Source organism: Poecilia formosa, unplaced genomic scaffold, assembly GCF_000485575.1.
Source record: "Poecilia formosa unplaced genomic scaffold, Poecilia_formosa-5.1.2 Scaffold1, whole genome shotgun sequence".
In the NCBI taxonomy this organism is placed as follows: Eukaryota; Metazoa; Chordata; class Actinopteri; order Cyprinodontiformes; family Poeciliidae; genus Poecilia; species Poecilia formosa.
Genome location: NW_006799940.1, coordinates 1929872 through 1952370, shown reverse-complemented (window position 1 = coordinate 1952370; position 22499 = coordinate 1929872). Strand labels below are relative to the sequence as shown.

General features: G+C 37.6%; 1 protein-coding gene across 3 annotated transcripts in view; it reads right to left on the bottom strand.

The window, feature by feature from the left end:
• Positions 1 to 11126, bottom strand: part of sipa1l1 (signal-induced proliferation-associated 1 like 1) — a 71336-nt gene extending 60210 nt beyond the window's left edge. For 2 of the 3 annotated variants that reach the window (XM_007542517.2, XM_016668127.1), the window contains exon 1: positions 10875 to 11125. The gene's annotated coding sequence lies outside the window, so the exon portion shown is untranslated. Of the gene's footprint in view, positions 1 to 10874 lie in introns of all 3 variants that reach the window. The other variant, XM_007542621.2, reaches the window with a different exon arrangement.
• Positions 11127 to 22499: the final 11373 nt, after the last annotated feature.

Below are 22499 nucleotides of genomic sequence, written 5' to 3'. Positions count from 1 at the left end.
GCACCCTGCATGTCAGTGGTAAGACTACAAAACACAGACGTTATGAAATGTAAGTTGAAGTGAGTACGTTCATTGTTACATTGCTTCAAAAGCAGCTTTTTCTGATCAAATGCATGCAGAGATGTTAAAGGGCTCCTGAGAGTCGTTTCATTAAAAACCACCCGGTGGGGCCTCAATGAATAAGCTTTCCCTTCCACAAAAGTCTGCCGTCATTAGAAAGTACCACCAAGTCAACAACTGACGAGGCAGTTAATGAAAACCATCAACATCCACAAGCTACTCATCAAGCCTTTCTCTCCGCCACGGATGAGACCCGATGGAGGCATTAGCTGGGAGCTGTCAGAAGGCTACTAAAATGGATCAAAGCGCTATGAGGTAAATCTGCTCCAATGACCGTTTGAGGCATCAACGGCACGGAGCAGCCCACTCGGTCTGGGTGATTAAGTAGCATACCATGATGACAGGGTGAGATCTATAGGAGGCAGGTGCAACAAGGAGGGAAGATTTTTGGAATGCAATGAAACAATACTAAGAAAATGACCGTTTTGACAAAGAGCTGTGTCAAAAACTCAAATTTCCTACTGTTCAAAGTCATACACTGTTATCAGTTCAACATCATGGAAACAAACAACTTTGTTTTCTTTCTACAACCTCGACTAATAAGGGAACACAAAATGGCAGCAAGTCAGACCATGTGGGAGATCAACTGAAAATATGAAATTTTGTTGAGAGGATTATCATTGTAAAAGGTGCTGTTAGCTGCTATGATTGGTCCCTAATCAGAATATGTGCACCTTATTATCCTACAGCAGCAAAAAGTGGAAATCTGGAATAATTTCTGGTTATTTTTAGGCAGTTTTTTTTTCTTGTCTTAAATGTAAGCGAATGTTTCCAGTGGATATATTAGTCGCATATAATATAAAGGCTGGAATATATCACATATATTGTAAAAGACTGTTTATAATGTAGTTCGAGAGTCAGAAATTCACATTTTGCATGCAAATAAGATACTCTATTTATTTGTTAGACTAAATGTACTACAGTGGTAAGCGACCATAACCGCTATGTGAGATCCCTTCTAAAAACATTCTTACATTTAACAGTACAACCACAAAATATACCTGAATATACATTAATATGCACAGTGGAAACCATCGTAGCACTACCGCAGATGCCAACATCTTTGGTCTTCCTCATTGCCAATCTTGGAAGTACTGATAATCAGTGCACTCTTACTTTGGCTTTTCTTGCAAACGTCAGCCAATAGTGTGTCAAACAGCACCACATTCAGGTATTTCAGCTTCTAAAGGGCCATTTTCTTCCAAAAAATCTCCCCTTTGAAACACAAAGAAAAATCTGCTTACAGGTGAATCTGAATACCTGTAAGCAGGGATTCACTGAATTTCCCAAAGTATTAAAGGTCACAAAGAAATCTGAAGAATTGCAATGATAGATAAGAGAGAATAAAATGTTTATTTGTTGCCACTGATATCAAATTCTAGCATGCAAATTGCTATAAAAATGTGTCATCTTAAAAACTATTTGATTTGATATAACTACAAGAAACTACTAATCTGTGTTAATGTGAGATTTATTTAAAAAATAAATAATACAACTACATATTACTGTAGTATCTGTAACTGGACATGAATTTATGAGCATTAGTAGGTGGTGCAGCTACAAATTAGTTGTTTTCCTAACTGAAAAACCAAGCAGAAGCAAAACTCTGAGCCAAAAAGGGGAGGAAAAGGCCAAACGTAACTGAAATATAGACCTGGGGTTTCTAAAGTCCAGCAATCCAAAAGGGCTGCCCTTTGATTTTGCCTGTGTTAACATACATATTAAGGAACCGGATACTTTCAAGTTTTTACGTTCAAAGCAAAAGTTCACGTTCTCACCTACTGAAAGGTCACCACAGTTAGGACAGCAGGTGGAGGTCGTTTCTCTGCTGCATTAGTCTTTGAAAAAAAACGCTTCAAATCGCACTTGTTCAAACAATCATTAACTAGTTCAGTAAATATTTTAGGAACCTTTCTAAACCAGGAAGTAAATGTACAACTCTGTGGTGGAGACAGGTACCCTTTAAGAAGGAGCAGGGTGGGATGTGGGGCACACAGATTTCATTGTTTTACAGCTTGCTGAGCTTCAACAGAGATGAAAACGGTGAGGTCATCTCCATTGTGTACACACAACACCATCACACATTCCTCTGTGTGTGAATGCAAACCTGAGGCTCAGCTGAAAATGAGATGAAATGAATCTAGTAAACGAATGATACCACATAACATTTGCACTTTAAAAAGCCCTGAAATATGAAACATAACAGCAGCAAACAAGGACATTTCCCTACAAGTCAAAATATTATTTCTTGGAAAGAAAGCTGAAAGGTTGCAACAAATCAGTGCAAAATATTATACAGTCACTGAGCATCTATTTCCTGTTTTAGTTTCCGTTTCCCTCACCTGCAAGCCAGATGTTGTAAACCTTTTTTTTTTTACCCTGAGTTTGTCTGCAGGTTAAACCTATCAAGTTTTATTATCTGTACTAAAGTAGGTTTGTCTGTTTGTTTAAAATTTACAATCAAAAGTGAAACAAAAACCCCAATCCTGTTGAAATTTATCTGCAATTTCAAGTATGATAACATTACCATTTTAATTGAACTAACCACAGTTAAAGGGTAGATTACCAGTAATAGCTCAGGTGTTTTTCTGCGGCGCTGCCAGAACAAAAAATATTTAAAATATTTTTCTTTTAAATATGAAATAAAAGTAATGTGTTCCGTTTCTAAATAAAATATTACATATTTTTAAAATCATTCAAAAACACTCAGTGTTGTGCCAAACATTCACATTAATGTGAATGTTTGGCACATTCACATTATTTATTTTATTTCATATTTTTCTTTTAAATATGAAATAAAAGTAATGTGTTCCGTTTCTAAATAAAATATTACATATTTTTAAAATCATTCAAAAACACTCAGTGTTGTGCCAAACATTCACATTAAACAGTTTAATGCCAACCTCTTTGGCTATTGATATATTGAATTATTTTTCATTCACTACATAATTACACACATTTTAGGTTAATAAATATGGTTTAAGTGTGACAAAAATGCAATTCAGAAAAATAGAAAATGGGAAATAAAACAAGATGCTATAGAGCCTCATCATTAAAACTTACTAAAATCACTTAAAATATGAAAAGGTTTCAGAAAATCTGACTGATCCACAGGAGTTATGGTTTTTATTTTTGCTATAGAGAAAAATCATTTTATCTGTCATGAACTGTCATGAAAACTTTACCAAAATAAAAAGAAATCCTAGCTTCAAAGTTTTGGTTTTTCACCTGATGGGAGATTGAAACATCCCGACCAACAGAACAGTTCTGGCTTCCTGCAGCCTGGAATGCAAGAGCCATAAAAGCAGTGAGAGGCAGATTGACCGCTCTCAGCAGGATCCCTCAGTGTGCTCATGGATCTGCAAAGCAGGAAGACTGGTGAAGGTTCAGCCAAAAGCTGTTGCAGCCCCCAGTAAATCAAACGGGATTTATGCGTTTTATGAACCATGGCACAAAGCAGGACCTCCTTGGAACTGGCAAATCCAAGCAAGATGTCTTCAATTATTAGGCTCTCTCGTCATTGAATGATGTTCTGCTCACAAAACGATGCCTTCAGTGTGCAACCAGCCTCGCCTTTCAGCTGGCATTCTGAAAATAATACCTGCCACATGTGATTTGGTAAAGTGTAGACAGTCACTTTACAAAAAAAAGAGTGCAGTCTTTACCCAACATTCCTGGACAAATTAGTTTACATAGGGGCTCTTTTCTGAAAGTTAAAAAATCTGCAACTTCTTATCTATGCATAAACTAAACGTCACAAAAGTAAGTTGGATTTGAAAGCATATTTGCAAAGTAATCAAACGTGTTTTATCAGAGGCCAACAAAAGTTTTCGGTTTCTTTCAAAAGACGAGAAGCTAACTATAGTTGATGTTTCATCAAGTAAAAAGGACGTCTGGGGCTCTAGAAGAACGTGTAGGTATTCAGGGATGTCGATAATTTCCTGTTGAGATTACAGGAAAAGATTAAGAACTCTATCCCAACTCTAGTAATTAAATAAAGCTAGTCGACTGAAGCATGAAAGTAAAAGGTTTACTTCAAAGCTGTTCCTCGGATGGTGAGCGTTTGCCAGCAGCAGAGAGTTCTTGTTTTGACAGATGTATAAAGCAACAACCCACACTCCTGTGTAAAATCTTTGATCCAGTCTCCTAACCCTCCCCAAGCGACATCACCAGAAACCTCAACTAGCCACAAGATTATCCGTTTGGTTTGTTGAGTCTTAGTGAGGCGGGGAGAACAGCCCAGGGGGAAAACTCAAGAGTTACATTTGATGTCAATTACCAGATATGTAATCAATCAGCTTCAAGGCTGGAATAAAGTTAAGACCTCCATGCATCACCTCTGTATGCAGAGAACATCTGCACTGTGTGGCATGACGGAAGAAGACGGGATCCATTTTCTCCTGGTTTGTTTCAGTTGCCATTTTTCCCACTCAGAGTTTGCAATCTTTCCCACAAAGACAGATAATACTTCACGGCAGCCCAGGGACATTTTAAGGGATGCTTTTTCCCCTTTCAGTCACACTCATGTTCCTGTCAGCTGCCGTGCTGCTCCTTGTCCCCTCTGCCACTCAGTAGACAAACTGCTGAAGTCAGCTGCCACTTTTTCTTGGTGTAGCTCTCTGTGTTTTGATCTTGAAGCATGGGTGTGATGTCCTCCTTGGGTGCTTATAGCGCCAGCCGGAGAAACTTTCACCCACAGAAAGGCTCGACGGTATGTTTAAAGTAAAAAACAAAAGGCGTGAAAACATTTTCCACAAAGTCTCTAGATCTAGCAACAAGTGTTTGCAAACTGCAATATTTTCCAGAAATAGATGCACTTTAATTCAGTTTGTGTGCAGAGGATAGGCTAATTTTATCTCCACGTGTGTGAGAAAGTGAATGTTTGCTTTAAAAATTAAACATCATACTATGAGACCCAACTTTAGCAGCCGCTACCCGTCTTTCTCTCTCCCCTCAATCATCAATATATAAACTAGTACAGTGACCTGAGGACAAGCAGGGAATCAAACCAGCAGAGCAAACAGTTGCCAGTTTTTTTCAAAAGAAAGACAGATTTTAAAAAAGTGGTGATTTTTGTCAGTATATATTTGGAATGACACTGGACAATATTGTTTTGTTGCTCAGGTCCGAGGATGGCTGCATTGGTTGCGTGTCAAAAAAGAGTACGCTGCTGCGTTTTACCCTTGCACTGACTTGCTTGGCATTTGCACAGAAATCAAACTTAAAATATATTAATTTAATTTTATATACGTTGCCTTTTCAAAAGGCTGCCGTTTTATTTTTATAACTGCAGGCTGCGTTTTACTGCACTCTGTTTGTTGCTCAGATAAGGGGCACGATATGCACGTTCCGTTTTGTAGTTTTTTTTTCAATCACACTTAAAGGTGATTATTTACAAGGTGCGATCATTGTTATGCAAACTGCATTTGGGAGCAGATTTTTCGAGTTCCAAAAGGACAAAATTACCGTCTTTCCCTGTCGAATTTTCAAAACAAAAATTACATCAAAAGTCTGATTTGTTTATTGCATTTATTTAATTTTATCAATGCAACGGAACATGATACATTAATATTGTGATAGAAGTTTAACTTAAAGCACCATCGTACAACAGAGTAGTCACGTGGTGCGTCATTCCCTCCAGGACACACTGCATGGAAAATAAACATTTAATCATGAATACTCATTATGTACACTTTAGTCCTTTTGATAGTAGGCCAATATAGACACTTAAAGCCTTAATTATAAGCCTTATGTAAGGCTTTTAATTTTTGCAGCTCCAGACAGATTTGTTTTTGTTCTTTTGGTCCAATATGGATCTTTCAACATTTTGTGTTAAATTGAACAAACAGGGGAAAAAAAGCATAGTGTTTTACATTTGACCTGGAAAGGGCTAATTATGAGAAAATTGGTCAGGTTCAATTACTGCTCAACTGATTGGTCCTATGCTTATTATTAAAACTACTCTTGAAAATACTTCCTTGAGCCCAAATTTGTTTATCTATGTGGTAAAAAGTAAGTACACCCTCTTTCAGCTCTGAAATTGGAAATATCTGGAAAACTAAATATTCTCAACAGGTCTGCGAATTAAGTAAATAAACCTTTGAGGAACAAAAGCAAGATTAAAATAATGTAGCATTTAATATTTTAACGAAAGGGGGAAAAAAGTGGGGGGGGAAACAAAGCTAACAAATGCACTGTCAGGTATTATTTTTCTTAACATACATTTCTGCTCATTTGCACCAATGCCGATATTTAAAATAAAAAAATATCCCTATGATTCCCAGACCTTCTAGAGAGACATTAGCAATTAACAGTCCCAAACGGGTGAGAACAGCACTTCTTTCACAAATACCATCACACACAGCCAACAGTAGCAACATCCTTTTAGTCATACACCACGACAGAAATTTGAAGCTCTCTGCTTGGAAACAGATGGCGAGACAGTTGGTAGGAATTTCAACAACGTTCCCTGGCTTGCTAGAAGTTAAGCTTTACGGTTTTTGTCCTCAGTTGTGTTCTTCCTATGTCATAACCGAGTCAGAGAGGAGATCCCAGGAAAACAATCGGTGCCACTAAATCAATACATAAACCTCAAACCTTGACCTTCAACACATTGCAGATATTCTCATATGAAGAGTTTTAATATTGAGTAAAAATATCAAACCTCAGGAACCAAAACGAGCTCCTCAAACACCTGCTTTTTAAATCCAGCACTAATCCAAAGTTAGATCCCCACAATTAGCTCACTGTAGAAACCATTATTAAGTTATTGCTCAGCCTAAATTATACATCTTGTAGCAATAGAAGGAAACCTTGGCCACCAATTAATCTACATTTAACTTTTAAAAGCTTTTTCCAGTTTTTCTTGATATGCTCCATTAGATTTTGGTATGACAAACAAGGTTTCCCCCAGAAAACTTGCTAAGCCAGGTGTTTGGATGCTAGGGCAGTCATTCACCCAGCGACCCATGTTTTTGAGTTAAAAAATGTTTAAAGTTGACAGAAATTTTTAAAATATCACTTGATAATCATATGTTACTGAAAGATAGGAACACCTAAACACCAACTATAAAGTCTTAAAAAATGCAAACATTTTAAAAAGACGAATAAGTACACAATGCTTAGCCTGGTGGGGGCACAAGTAAAGCCTGGTAGCCCGCCAGGCTTATAAAACACAGAGGGAAACCCTGACATATCTCAAAGGCTCATTTGTAATAACTAAACATTAAAGTGCTGTTTTGCTGTAAATATGTCCTACTCTTGTTGCCTCAGGCATCTCCATCTGCACAATATGTTCCCTCTGTTTGCTTCTGCCTGGATTAGCCTGTGCTTTCATTGTTTCATGATGTTCTTAAGAGTTTTTCCTCATCTATCACAACTGAAACCGGCAATTGTTTGATAATCCATCACTTCTATCCACTATAATCCACTTTCAATTGTAATTAAGGAATTATTTAACTGGACGTACAAAAAAATGGGAATGGTAAAGAGGTCCAACATCAGGTAAATTACGCTTTTATGGGTTCGCTTCTTACTTGAATTGGGTTCAAGTAAGTGCTTACCGCTTGTGCCCAGTTTCTCTATTTCCAGCAGCAATGAAAGCCGTTGTCAAAGCCTCAACAGGGCTTCAGTGCCATCCTTTCCACAACGCTATGGATCAAAGAGATATGCAATTTCACATATCAGAGAAAACACTGCAAGGGTTGTTTGCTGCGAGAAAACGAAGAGCAGGGCTTCCACTTCAAAAGATCACACAGACAAAGCAATCTGAGCAAAGCTACATCCATGTCTTTATATAAACTCCTTTGTTTACGTTTTGAAACATTTAATATTTATGTTAGAATTTGCAATCTGACCAAAGCGGTTTGTTCGAGCGAGTAATATGAACCGGTTAGTCGTTTTACTGTGATAAATGGGCTAAAAAAAACTATTTATTTATTTATGCATTGTAGGTCCAGTTAATATATCAGCTTTAAAGGTTTCTACCCTCTTCCTTTTATCCTTATGTCGGAGTTTATATGAAATTACCTGAAATTTTGTGGTTGATTTCATGAAAATTAACCAATAATTTCATATTTGAAAACAAATTCCTCTCTTTAGCTACCACTCCTACCATCCATCAATCAGAATAAAGATGTTTATATAGATAACCAGATATTGGAATCAGATGAGTCTTAATAGATCAGAATTCAACAGGTCAAATGATTTTCTTTGTTAAAATGCATTCAAAATCCTCCCACCAGTCTATAAATCAATCACTCAACAGTAAGTACATTTTAAAGTGAAACTAATTTGACCAAAGAATAAATATGAATTTTTCAATCAAGAACTACAACATTTTCTTTCTTCTTTTACATGTATTATTACTTGGAAGAAAAGAAAATCTATAACTAGTAGGAAGAAACTGGTACTAGCCAAGAAAACCCTGACCAGGCCATCACCAAACAAACCCTCTTCTTCTATGTTTTCTCCAAACTTCTGGGACAGATGTCATATGTGACAAGTAGAAATCTGTCTACCAGTTCCGATGATCAAAATTCAGAATAAAGAGAACAAGCGGGAAGTTCAAAAGTGTACAAACAATATACACCCAAAAGATGAGTGCAGTCCGGCCAAAATGACTGATGAGAAAGTTTATGAAACGGAGAGAAAAAGGGGGTGAAACAAGGTGAAAGTTGTGGGTAGAAATGATGAGAATGTCAGAGTCCTGGCATGCCTTCCCTAAGAGGAAGAAAGCGAGACTTGAGAAAAAGACATTGGCAGAGATAGAAAAAGGGAGGGAGGGACCGTAGGTGGTAGAGATGGAGGAAAGAGCAACAGAACTAAAACAGTAACCGCGTGGGAGGTCATAAACAGGTGAAACCCCATTACCAGCCACTGTTAGTGATGCATTGCATGTGTGTAATAAAAGCTTCAGCTGCAGACTTGGCTTACTGAAAGGTCCTCTTTTTCTTTTTTCTTTTTTTCCTGAAGAAACATTTGTAAGATTCTCCACATGCACAGCCAAATACCTCGTCCTCTCCAGCACGAAATCAGAAGCATACGGCATCTGAAACTAAACATACGGCATCTGAAACTAAACTCAAAGATTTGGCTTTTGAGAAATAACCAAGGTCCTGAGAGATTAAAATGAGATCCTCTCCTGTGCTTAAAATAAAGAGCGCTCAAACCCTTTTAGAGGAAGGTTTCAGCCATCTCCAACAGCCTAATCAAGGAACATTAGCAGATAATTCAGATATTCTCCATCACCAGGCCTTTAAATAATCTTTTAACTGTCCATCAAAAGCCCTGATACTTCTCTGTTTTCCGTTTTCCCACCTCCTCCTTTATTCGCCAGCTCCATGTGTGACAGAACATGCGCGCCTCCACCTACACAAGCAATTTCAGCAGCCTACTTAATATTGTAAATGCGACACAGCCCGCAGATCGGCTCAGCCTAGGTATTCACCGACTCTCGCCAGGCAGAGCTGATGGCATCAAATCTTTAACATCTAATGTGTAAAAATTTCTCGATTTCATGTAGAAAATTCTGCAATACCACAAACAAAATGCATTCCAGGACGAAAAAAAAAAGAAAGAAAGCGTTGGCAATGCTGCAGCTGTGCTTTAAGTTGAAAATTATACCCTTTCCGATTGCCCACAGAACAGAGATGTCATCTTTTTTGACATGCTCATTTAGAAGTTGTCAAAAGAAGGAAGCAGAATGCCGCTGCTGTGCATGCTGGCCCCCTGAAGGGCCGGAGCTGGTAGCCTGAGGGAAGACTCCACAGGTGGACAGGGCAATAATAACAAAAGAAAGAGCATCTGTGGGGGGTCCATTTACAATGAACATTCCTGGCAGGATGCCATCAAAGCAGAGAAGAAGCAAACTTCTGCAAATCCAGAACATTTGTAAATTACTGTTTGACGAACACAGTTAATTTCTGTCAAATAACTGCATCGTGAAAGCTTCTACTCAACCCTCTATTGTGGCATTTACCATAGCACTTTTCAAATCTGTCTAAACAGACCGCCATTTTGATTAATGATATAGGTCTTGACAGTGACCAACACTGAATGAAACAAGTTGCTGCAATTGCCATGCAAATTCGTCACAGATTAAGCACGACTAATCACACTTTCCAGGAATTTATCTCGCAAGAGCTCACGTTTGCGTCCCTGTCAAATTGCAACGCAGTTTAGCACCTTACAAGACTCCAGCAATGTCCCCTTATGATAACCTGAGAGGCTTGGTGCGCACATTTGCATAAGCTTTGCTCAAAGTCCCAAATGAAAGAGACAATCAGCGACATGGAGACCAGACAGGAAACCCACGGCAGCGGTTGCGATTTGCCGTCGCAAATTGCGCTGCAGTCACGGAATGACTTAAACAAACAATTACCATTATCTCTATCAGTTTTGCACCATTTCCTGTCTCCTTTGGGAGCTAGGGTGAATCGCCTTCATTTTCAGAAGTGCTGTGCGTTAGGATGATGGACCTGGAAAGGGACCGAAAGCTTCTCACCGCATAAAGGGCGCAATAAATCAGAGAAATTAAGCTAATTGCTTTAGACCTTAGCTAACATGCACGACCACAGACACGCGGAGTTACCTGACCGTTAGCTCAACTTTTCTGTTTAGTTTTATCCTCCAGCTGCCACCTTAAATTGCTGCATGAGTCGGTTCTAAATACAAGAAACGCTGACAACATAAGGTTTCCTGTGGCGTTTGTGTGTCAACGTGAAGACCCAACAGAGCCGTGAGCATACACTTACCTTTATTCATTTCCACCTTGTCTGCCTCCTTGGGAAGAAGGGGAGGGGGGTGGGAAACGCCGCTCTCGCTGGTCAATAACGGGAATAAATAAACCGCGTCTGTAATGTCTGATATGTTTAACAGAAGAGCAGAAATCCTGAGGGAATTCTGCACCTCTTTATCTGCCGCTCCGTGCGCTTCCCCAACCGCCTCGGTTTGTTCAAATCAGAAGTTCATCCAAAGTTACAGCGGTTCGCTCCGCCTCGCCACGACGATGAGGTCACCGCCTCTCCCCCCCTGACGTAATCTCGCGATACGCGTCAACGGCTCCGTGTTTCTCATTGAAGGCATTGTGTGCTCTCGCGATATGACTGTGAATGGACGGTAAAGGACGAATGGGCAAACCGCTGGGTAAAAGATGGGCTAGAGGGAGACCGTTGCTGTAGCAACAGATTCGGATGCAGCTCTCAGCGGTTTCTGTGGTTAGTTTGAGGGCTGATCAGCAACGCCCTGTGTACAGAGAGAGAGAGAGAGAGAGGGCAAAAACTTGTTAAATACAGAAATAAAAACTATGTATTTTTTGTATTTGTTTTACTTAAATGGCAAATACAATAGTAAATGCAAATGAACATAATGTTTTAAGATCGTTTTTGTGGAATTGGACTATTATGTTACACATTAGGTTGCAAAGCTTTCATAAATGGAAGGTTTTGGGCTTAAATATAAAAATCTCTGCATTCATTTTTTATGCTCTCCCTTTGCTTGCATTGGTTCTCTCCAGGTACTCTGGCTTCCTTCCACAATCCTAAAATATGACTTACAAATTAATTACTATTTCTGAATGGGTGGAATATGTTTTTTTTTTGTTTATTTGTTTGTTTGTTTGTTTGCTTTATCTTTGGTTGAACTGTGCTGAAAAGTAATTCATTGTGAATTGTGAATCTTATCCATAGCTTACCCAATATGGATAATATTTTTCAGGTCTTCTCGTAATTATCTTGTATCATTAAATGTACTCAGCAATTAAAGTAAAACTTATTTAAAATCGGATATGTCTCAATTGAGTAAATAAATAAATGATATGATCTCTAAAGTGTATTTCTCAATTTTTTCTTCCTTAAAAGCAGATGTTGGACAATATCTGTGACCTATTAAAATTTTTATGTTGTTGGGGTTTTTTTACATTGTGCAAGCCATGTTTCACCTCCTCATCAACAAAATACGTCATATAAACTGTATGTTAGTCATCATAAACTCCTACAGTTGCCCACTGTTCAATATCTAGGTATTGTGTGGCTGCAATGATGCTATTTTTACTCACAAAAATAGAAAAACAAAGAATGGATCTGATCATTACATTTGTATATGGCTTATTCTCCTGCAAATAAGTTTGGCCTAGAAAAAAATACATCTAGTTTTCTATTTTGGTAACAACCTTAACCATATGTGTCTGATTTTTCTTATGAAATCAGCTACTTAGTGATTAGACATCTGAGAAAAAAATTAAAAATACGTCAACACATTCATCATCCAGAAACCCTGAAAACATATATATGGTTATTCTCTGCATATGATGACAGTGAAAGGAAAAAGATGCCTTTTTTTCACCATTGCGATCACTATTGTTTAACAATGCAGTTGAATCACTTTTTCAATGCCATCCCTGACTAAATTATTTGTTTCTCAACTAGAATACTCTAAGCGAGGAAAAATTAAGCCCTTTGTTATGAACAACAGAATGAATGCAGAGTAGAATATGAGCATGCTCACACATATATCATCTCATGGATAAAACAGGGCACTGAAAAAAGGCACTCAAGGTTTTTATTTTATTTGGGATTTAAAGAGTATGTAAAATTAATTGAAATAAGAAGATATCTGTTTGCACTAAATGTTCCTTGCACATAAAGATACAGTTAATATCAGATGCTTTCATGCACTCTGTACAGTTTCTCACTGTCCAACATTAAATCAGAGTAAACACTTTCTGTTTACAGTCAGCTAGGATTATTAAGATTTATTCAGTCCTGTCAGTTAATATTATATATTATGTAGAACTTCGTTTTCGTGCAGTTTCATATGGAAGGGCTTGTGGCTTTTTGGGTATGACTCCATCAGCAATGCACATCCAGTCACTGATGTGTTTTTTAACCTTTCTCGGGTTAGATTATGTGTGTCTATAAATAGATATTTTTAAGTCTCTATAAGGTTTTATCTGAATATTTGCCAAAATCCTTTAAGATCCCTTCTAAAGAAAACCATCCCAATAGTAAAATGCTGCCTCTACCATGTTTTACCATAGAAATTAGCTTTAATTTGATCATAGTATCTTCGCCCACATGTTTGCAGTATCCCCTTACATCACTTATGACAACATTTAAGCTGAACTTCTTATGGCTTTCTTTCAGTACAAAATGAATAGTAAAATCAGTAACGTGTTTTGATGTCTTCACAAAACAGATGTTTTTTTCTGAGACTAAATTGCACACAGTTGCACATTATTTACTAAACCAATGACTTCTAAAATAATTTGGACTCGCTGGTCTTCATTTGGGGGTGTTAGAATAAAATGGGTTTAAAATTCAAATGCATTCCAAACTTTTCAGATTTTTATTTGTTACCTAATTTGGAAACCATGCGTCTTTTCCTGTCCTACTTTGTATAATGTGGTGTCATGTAAAAACTCAGCTACTTACATTAAATTATCTGGTTAATTTAAAAATGTTTAAGGTTTATGAATACATTTGCAAGACACTGCATGTTATTTTGTATACTATCATTTTGCACTAAATAACAACACATTATAAATGCATGCAGAGGGATTGACTAGGTCTTTACACCACACATGCCCTTTTCAAGTCCTACCTGCTTGCTTTCCTCACATGCATTAATTATGGAATCATACATTTTTAATTAGATAAGAGAAAGAACATTGGGATAATTAAAGCTGCTCAGCAGGTACCCACGTGAAGAGTGGGCGAATATTATGAGACTCGTGGGAATTCATCTCTCGTTCTCTCTCATACATTGCTGCTGCTGAATAGTTCTGGATTCTTGAATTCTTCGGATTCAGGCTGGTATTTCTTTTTCAGAGAATAATATTTTGCTTCCAGTGACAATACTTCACATTTTCTTCAATCACACCACCAATCTCTGATTTCCACTTGCCAACAAAGACCATCCATTATTCTGAAATGTCATCCAGGATTGCATAACAATCTAATAAACATAAGCAAAAAACAAAAAAAAAAAAGATTACTGTCATTAAAACCAGACCTGTAGCTATATGAGTCCTGACGTTACCCCAGTCTGTCATGTGGCAGATATTTGTGTGGGTGGTTTGTATTGTTCTCTGGAGATTCCCCCCACCCACTGAGGATTAGCTTTAGGAGTCTAATTGGGTTAGCCACATAATGTAATTCAGTTTAGATTAAAGAATTACAGAGACATATTACCAGCAACTACTGAAAGAAACATTTCACTCTTCCTTATGCCTGTAAACTGGAAAGATATTTGATATTTCACAAGCATAAATGAAACTTTAGAAACTTTGTTTGGGAGGCATAAAATGAAATTTACGAGCTTCAACTCATTTCAAAGTGGTTTTATAGTGCTGAGGACATTTCAAAACAGATCTCCATCTCTGTTTATCCTTTACTATTCATCCCAAAATGCCAATATGTGTGTGTTAACCAATGAAAATGAAGAAAGCTCAGCCAATACACTGTTGTTGACATTTACGAAAAATCAACCATAATGAAGAAAAGCTCCATCACTTCATTTGTGCAAAGACGTTGTCTGTGGTTCTGCATAAACATAGAATGACTGGCATTTAGTCTGACAACGAGAACTGGGGCGAAGTTCTTGCCAAAACTCTGGAATGTCCCAATTCCATGCTAATACCATGTAACACTCATCTAATTAAATGTGCTTTCATTGGTAGCATGTACTTGTCTTCAGCAGAAGGAATGGGGATTGTGATTTATTAGACTAAAAAGAAAGGTCTTCATGCTTTTAATTATGTTTTCCAAAAACCAATATGAACTGCAAAGCCAAAGCTCATCATGCAGCATTTCATCTTTCTTTGCAGTCTCATAATGAAGCTCTCTCACTTTGCTCAAAATGAAAATATTGTTATGCGGACAGAAATGTATTTTTAAAAAATTCAGGAGCACCATTTATAATGAACTGATACTACGTAAACCTCAGTAACAACGTTGATGCGGTAATCCTCTGCACTCATGGTTTTAATGAGTGAGTGCATGTAGAAGGCATCTGCTTAAAGGAAATCTGTTTTGCTTATTTGTCTGTTTTGTGAGAATGTGATTAAGAGACTTTAGGATATGCAAAATATGCCTTTGTTTTAATCAGTGGTGTGCATTATGAACAACATGCATGCACAATGGTGTCTGGTATGTTTCTATTTTGATGCCTGATTCTGTGTTTTCCTTTCAGATGCTGTATTTGAGTTTTTGCTTTCCTTTTTGCTGCTATGTTTTATTTTATTTTTTGTGCTTTGATAGCATAGGATCTTCTGAGGAACAGTGGTTAGGATATTTTCTTATATTTTGCAGCTTAGTACTTTTTTTTATGCTAAATGCTTCCAGCACAGGCTGTCCATATCTAATTGTGATAATGTGCGGCAGCTTGACAATGCAATGTCAGAGTTATAATAAGATGTCAGCTGGTAAAGTTAGACACACCTACACATAGCTGTGGTAACCCAGAAAGGGAGAGGGGTGAAATTCCTGCTTCTGTTACCCCTGGAAGTAGATGACTGAAAAGAATGAGCCCTATTCACAAAATTGCACTCAAATGGCGCTCCTGCACTAATGGAGATTGACACGACGAAAGGCGACAAGTTGTGTGCGCACACACACTGGTTCTTTTGTGCTCATTTCAAAGGGGCGTAATGCAGACAGTGTGCTATGGAAATAGACAAAATTTGACATGCTTGTTTTTTCAAAAGTGGAGACCACTGCGCCTCGATTGGAGTGTGTGAGCAATTAGTGCTTTGTTGCAATTGTCATTGTGGGAGTAAACTAATGACATGTTGGATGAGTGAAGGATGTTTCTTCAGTTCATGTTGTATTGTTCAACAGTACGTAAAGTAAGAGAACAAACATTTATAGATGGTTTTACAACTCTTTACAACTTCACTAATTTTTCAAGCTTTAGAGGACTTTGAATCGTTTGACTCTTCAGCTCCAGGCCAGCAGGGGGACCTAAACAGAAAAAGTTCACAAACGCACAAAAAAGGAAACAAAGTCATAATTAGAGCTGTTGTAAAGGAATGTTTTGGTAATCAAGTACTAGATCGATTATTTTTACGAATAATCGAGTAGTCTCTCTCTTTATCTCTCTCTTCGATAGTGTCCCCACCACCGTTCGCTGGTAAGGAGTAAAAGAAAAAAAAGCTGTTGTACTCAGAGCATAGTGTCAGCCAACTTTAAATGCTTATTAGTCCACAAAAAAAATGTCAAAAACCCGAACAGTTTGCCGTTATGCTGCTTGCACTTAGCAACAACTTATAGGCGGAAGTGATCGCGCTGCCCGACACAAATAATGATCCGACCGGAACACAGTGGGCTGAAAAAATAAAACATAATTTTATGAAGCTTCAAGGCAGGTTAATTTTCCTCGAGGAATTATAATAATCGAAGTACTTGAATAATTCGAGGAATCTCTTCAGCCCTAGCCATAATTCAAGTTACTGATTTAAGACGCTTTCTTGTTTGTGTGTTAGTTATATGGCAAGCTCTTTTAACATTAAATAGATAGGGAGACTCATTAAACAAGATATTCAAAAATAAATACTTCTTAAAGGAGAACATTTCAGATATTTTTCCTATGCACAGTACACATTTTATATGGTGCACAGTGCACACTTCTTGAACTAAAGTTGACCCATTTCTATTGGAACACATCAGGTCAGAGTAAAAGCTCTGCCAGACAGTCAACACATCATTTTTATACCAAGGACAGAGAATTATAAACACATGAGAGACAATCTGGCTCCCTTGCAGCTGCAGAAAACATCTCCGGCACAGCTAACCTTGACGATGTAGCTTTGACAGGAAGATATGGTGAAAGTTCATCAGCATTAAAATAAGAATACAACATGACCTTCCAATTTTTAAAAAATCATACTGTAATAACATTTTCCATCACCATAAACTCATCTGGAGATCTAAAATTAAATTCTCAAAAGGTGTTTAGATGTCTATAATTCTATCCAACATAAACTATTATATAGAAACCATTTCTCTACATTTATTTTATTTTTAGTGTCTTAATAATAATAATAATAATAATAATAATAATAATAATAATAATAATAAAATTATACTTCATAGTTTTTCCTCATTTCCTAAATGATTAGTTGAATGCAATGTAAGCTCTAATCCTCTTTGTTTTTCTCTAAAGTTTTCCTGTTAGCTTGTTTTTGTGGCTACAGCAACCTTCAAAAGTCACTTTCTATGGTAATTTTTGTCATTTTTATGCATGTGACAGTACGTTTGTCACTCTGAAAAATGCGTTGCCTCTGAAGAAGACATTTTCATATCCACGTCTTGTTGTCTGCATGCTACAAAGAGACTGGGGATTACCGTCCAGGCTCTTTGTCAAACATCCGTGCAGCACTGTGATCCTTGCAAGCCCACCTTTACTTTGTACAATGCACAAACTAGCAGAAATCTCTTTTAACATATGTTTGGAAAAGCAAAGGTATTGTCTGAAGTTCCAAATACCTCCTGGTTGGTGCTGTTTGCACATATACATCGGCTCACAAAGAGCGCTGGAGCAGGTTGACTCACGTCGGTGTGAAAACACAGAGCATAGGTGGGAGGATGACATCACAAAACCCTGCAGAAGAACAAGTGCCTTGGAGTTGGACCCTTTTCAAGCACGCACATAAGGGGACTCACACACACACACACACACACACACACACGCCTATACATGTATAAGTACACACAGTCCTCTTCTGGAGCCTCTCAATCACTCTAGCCACCCCCGCTGTGTGTGCATGCACAGCACACACAAACAGAACATTTCCTCACCAGAAATAACACTGATTGTCCTGAGGAGACATTTTTGATTTCCAGCTTCGCATGGGGGCAATGTGGGCAGAAGCAGGCTGGTGGTTGGCCAGGATATGGATGTGCTCTGATAGGATTTGGGGGTTGAGGTTGGAAAAAATAGATATTAACAAGGGAAAATGTACCATTCATCTCCAATTTCCATGGAGCACCGCTAATGTGCTCCATGGATCCACCTGTCTTCAGTTTGCTCAGCTCATGCTGCATGGGTCAGCTCTGGTGTTTATGATGGGAGCACTTGAGATTGTTTGTGGGGAAAAAAGAAATGCCATCACGTATTCAGAAGTAAAATGCGGGAACACTCCCTTTTGTCTGTGCTTCTAACAGGATTAAAGAGAAGAAATGAGGATTAAAGCTTGATCTATGACAAGTTGCTGATGCGGCGCTTCATCTGTGCATTTCCTACAAGCTTTGTGTCTTCACTGACGCTGATTAAAAATAGTTATGCAGGCTGAAAAATGTACGTTTGAGTCATGCTGGTTGCTTTTCAGATCTTGTGGAGCTTATCTAATATGATCAGTTGATGTTCTTCAGTTGCATTTTCATGCAGATTCCCAGTTTCCTTTTGTAAGTGTATGTTTTACGGGATTTTTTTTCTATTAATAATTAGAGCAGATTGCTGTTTCCACAACACAAGTATTGTCTACTCTTTAACAGGTCCTAGATTAACACATCTCAACTAATTCATAATTTTACTGTGCTTACGTTGCTTTTGTTGCTTATAAAGTTAAGGTTAATGTTTATTTTAACCACATTGCAAAAGGAACATATAGCACCCTTCATCAAAACTGACAGAATTAAATATACAAAGACTGTTAAAGTAAGAAATTCAGTATTTTTGAGCTTCTGTATTCATATACAGCAGTAAAAACTAAGAGAGGTTAAACCTAACAGGCTCAGTTTGGGTCTCACACACCTGAGTAGCAATTATTCTGAAAATCAATCCACACATGCAAAAAGTGCATATTTAATAATATAAACATAGCACTGATGGGGAGTAGCAAGTGTGATTTGTTCCTGCTTATCTAACGTGTTAAACTGCTTTGAATAATTTTAATGAGAGACATCTAATCTGAACTGAATTTCCATGTAGCCAAAAGAGGAAGCTCGTTTCTTTAACTCTGATCCTATTAACTGTTAAAGGTAGGAAAATAACACAAACTGCCAAGCTGAATCCTACCGAGTTTGTACATTCAGACTCAGATTTATATGCCCTTAACACATCATTACGTAACGTTTTAGAGCTTGGGAAACAAAAGATAGACATTTGGAGCACTGAACTGTTTTTATCTTATTTTTAATGATTCATGCAAAAGGTTTTCCACTAAATTGCATTGTGTCGTTCCATTTCTTTGTAAAATCTAATGAGAGAGGGATGGATGGATGGATTAGGTTCATGCAGCTTAAATGCAGTGCTGCATTTAAAACAGTGCTGAAGATTCTTCGCCAGCTTCTCGCTGTGTGTGAATTTTTGTTTATCTTCTGCCTTATGCTGCCATGAGTATTTCAAGATCACTATCTTTGACATTTCCACCGTCTCTGAGTCGTTTTTGATTTTGGTTCCTTAACAATTCTTCTCCTTTGCATTCATCGCTGTGTTGACCTCGTATCTGCGTTTGAGTCCTTTAACCTACTCACCAATTGTGACACTTGCTCAGCCTTTTCTCATACTGTAAGGACGGCCAAATGCAGTCGCTTTTCAACAACACGAATCACTTTGAAAAGCACCAGGCAAGTACAGGTGGCATCAGAAAATGGAGGACAAATTGATTCAGTGTAAGATCTGGCTGCACAAAACAGCATCCGCCTACACCACTCCATCTGAATGTGTGATTTAGAGTCTATTTTCTCCTCGCTGCGTCCATAAAGCTGCAGCTCTGTTAGGAATGAAGAAATTGATGACGATGGGGAAGGTTGAGTGTTTAGGAGGGGGGGTCCTGTTCTGGTCTGGCGTGATGCTCGGTGAGTTAATTAAAGCTGCTGAGCAGGTATTTCTGGATTAGGAGTGGGTGTGTTGAAAGGGTCTCTGTTGGCCTTTTTCATGAAGTCATCATCCCATGACTGCGAGCGTTAATGTGCTGAATGTATCTCTAAATGTGCGGGGCTCCATGGAATTTGCCTGATGTGCTTCATGTCTTTGTTATGACTGACACTTTATTGGATTTGTTGTATTTACAGGAACAGCATCTCATAAATATGCTGAAATGATGCCATGAAGGACAGTAAATTAAAAAGTCTTATTCAGAACACTATTATACTTTCTAAAGTTATAAAGCAGTATTTTCTAATTTATAGGGATGCACAATAATATTGTTATCTTATAATCATTCTTATCTGACCGATATCATGACGAATAACAATAATAGCTTGTTTGGTGGTGTGGACGTTGTTTTTTTAATTATTATTATTAAAGCATTCCCACTCATCCATGAGACCTGCACTCTTTGAATTTGACTAAACAAGTGTTTAATTAACATTGTATTTTTAACATAAAACACCAGCACTGGTAATCTAACACTTTTGATTATGCTCTGTAGATTTCGATTCATTCCCTAAAAGATTAATTATGGAAAGTATTTTTGTCTCTCCATTTAATATTGTCTTTAAATCCTGGTTCTCTAAGATGCAAATACAAGTAAAATGTCTTGCCTAGGAAAAAAACTGTATTGAACAATTATTTTGCGGTAGTTTACTGCCAGTTGTCAGTCTTGATTGTGACAATAGAAGAGGACATCAAATTGACAATAACAGTATGTTACTGCTGGAATTCCACCGTAAATTTACAGCCATTTCTAAGAGTGTGAGCTTAATTCAAGTGGCATCAGTATAATTGGAGAAAACGACTTTCTGACTGGAAATATCTGGAAGCAGAACCTAATATAAATAGATGTTCATTTCACATATGATTTCTGATTATATATTTTAGCAAATGTTGGCTTAAGAATAGTTTTTCTTTGTTAAATAATATTAAATCTTCTTTTTAAGAGTCAACTGTTTTTGGTCTTTTTTAAGAGTATTGATGTTACGGCCTTACATTTTTGCTTTTCTTATTTCCAGGTATATGTTCTCGGCTATCGGTTATTATCAGTTAAAGTTATTGTGCATTTCTAATTTGTGAATTTTAATCAGAAATAGGTGGGCGACATGTCACAATATTTTGTGGGACTATTGCAATAACAATTAAAACTACGGTTTTGCTTTTAGATAACTGCATGACAGCATGCATAGAGTCATTCCTGTTTGAAACAGGCTTCTTCAGGAAGAAGAAATGTGATTTGTATCACTAAACTTCAAATAGAGACTCATATAGTCATATTTTCAAACGTACCAATATTTATTGAAGAAATAGGGCATTTTAGTCAGGTGCCTTTTAAAATTAAGTGAATTTTATTGTGACAACCATAAATCAAAATTCACAATAAATGATAAACGGTGCGATAAATGGCATTCAAATTATCTCAGATTACAAAAGATATTCATCATTTTAGACCTGTCACACATCAGGGATTACTCCATTAAAGAATCAAGTAACGTTAAAATATCAACATAATTATTCTACTTCAGCATGACTGTGAAAAACATCATGGAAATGTGGATATCTGTGGGAATATTTGGGAGATTTTTTGTCTTCCATCCCACTCCTCCCCACATAGATTCAGTTATGTCACTCTAAAACATTCCCCCATTTCCTCTCACATATGCTCTCTCCATCTCTCTCTCTCACAGACACACACACACACACACACCCACACACACACACGCAGAGACACACCATATGGTTGAATGTCAGACAGCTGCAAGACCTGAAGGAATGTGGTTGGGATGGTGTTGCAGAAAACGACGTGGCTGGTGATTATAATTGCTCGAAACGACAACAATGAGCTCCCCGTCTGCACGCATGTACGGGTCGAGCAGGATGCGTGCGCGTGGGTGCGACGTGTCAGCGCGTGCGCGCCGACTTGTCATTTTGTACGTGTGTCTGTGTGTCACTTTGCGAGAGATACTCAGCTGTCACATCTTTCCACCAGACAACAGCCCCCTTTGAATATTCATTATTGTGGTGGAATGATCCCGAAAAACCTTAATGAGTTCACATCGTTAACAGCTCAAACGAGGTGATGAACAAATGCATTGCAGCTTCTTCTTTTTTTTACCCTGCTGAGATACTTAAGAAAATCCTGCCACTACACAATAAGAAATAATATTACATCATTTTATTAAATAAGAATATCCTCTGCGTGTTTCCTTGCACTTCATCAGTAATTTTTAGAGAACAATGAACAATGACGGTAACACATAGACTAGCTAATTCTGCTGCGTAAACTCTTATATGTCTGTTAAAATTCAGGTTATGTCATGCTTTCAGATTACATTGAAAACAGCCTCTGACAAAGAAGAGAAGGAGGCAATGGGATGAATCTGTCACCTAGTGGTTAAATTAAGGCATGACAGAAAAATCTGAAATAATATTTCTGAGACTTTTTAAACCCTAATTTTTAGTAAAATATTGTCAAAGTGAGATGGAATTTAGAAACACAGATACAA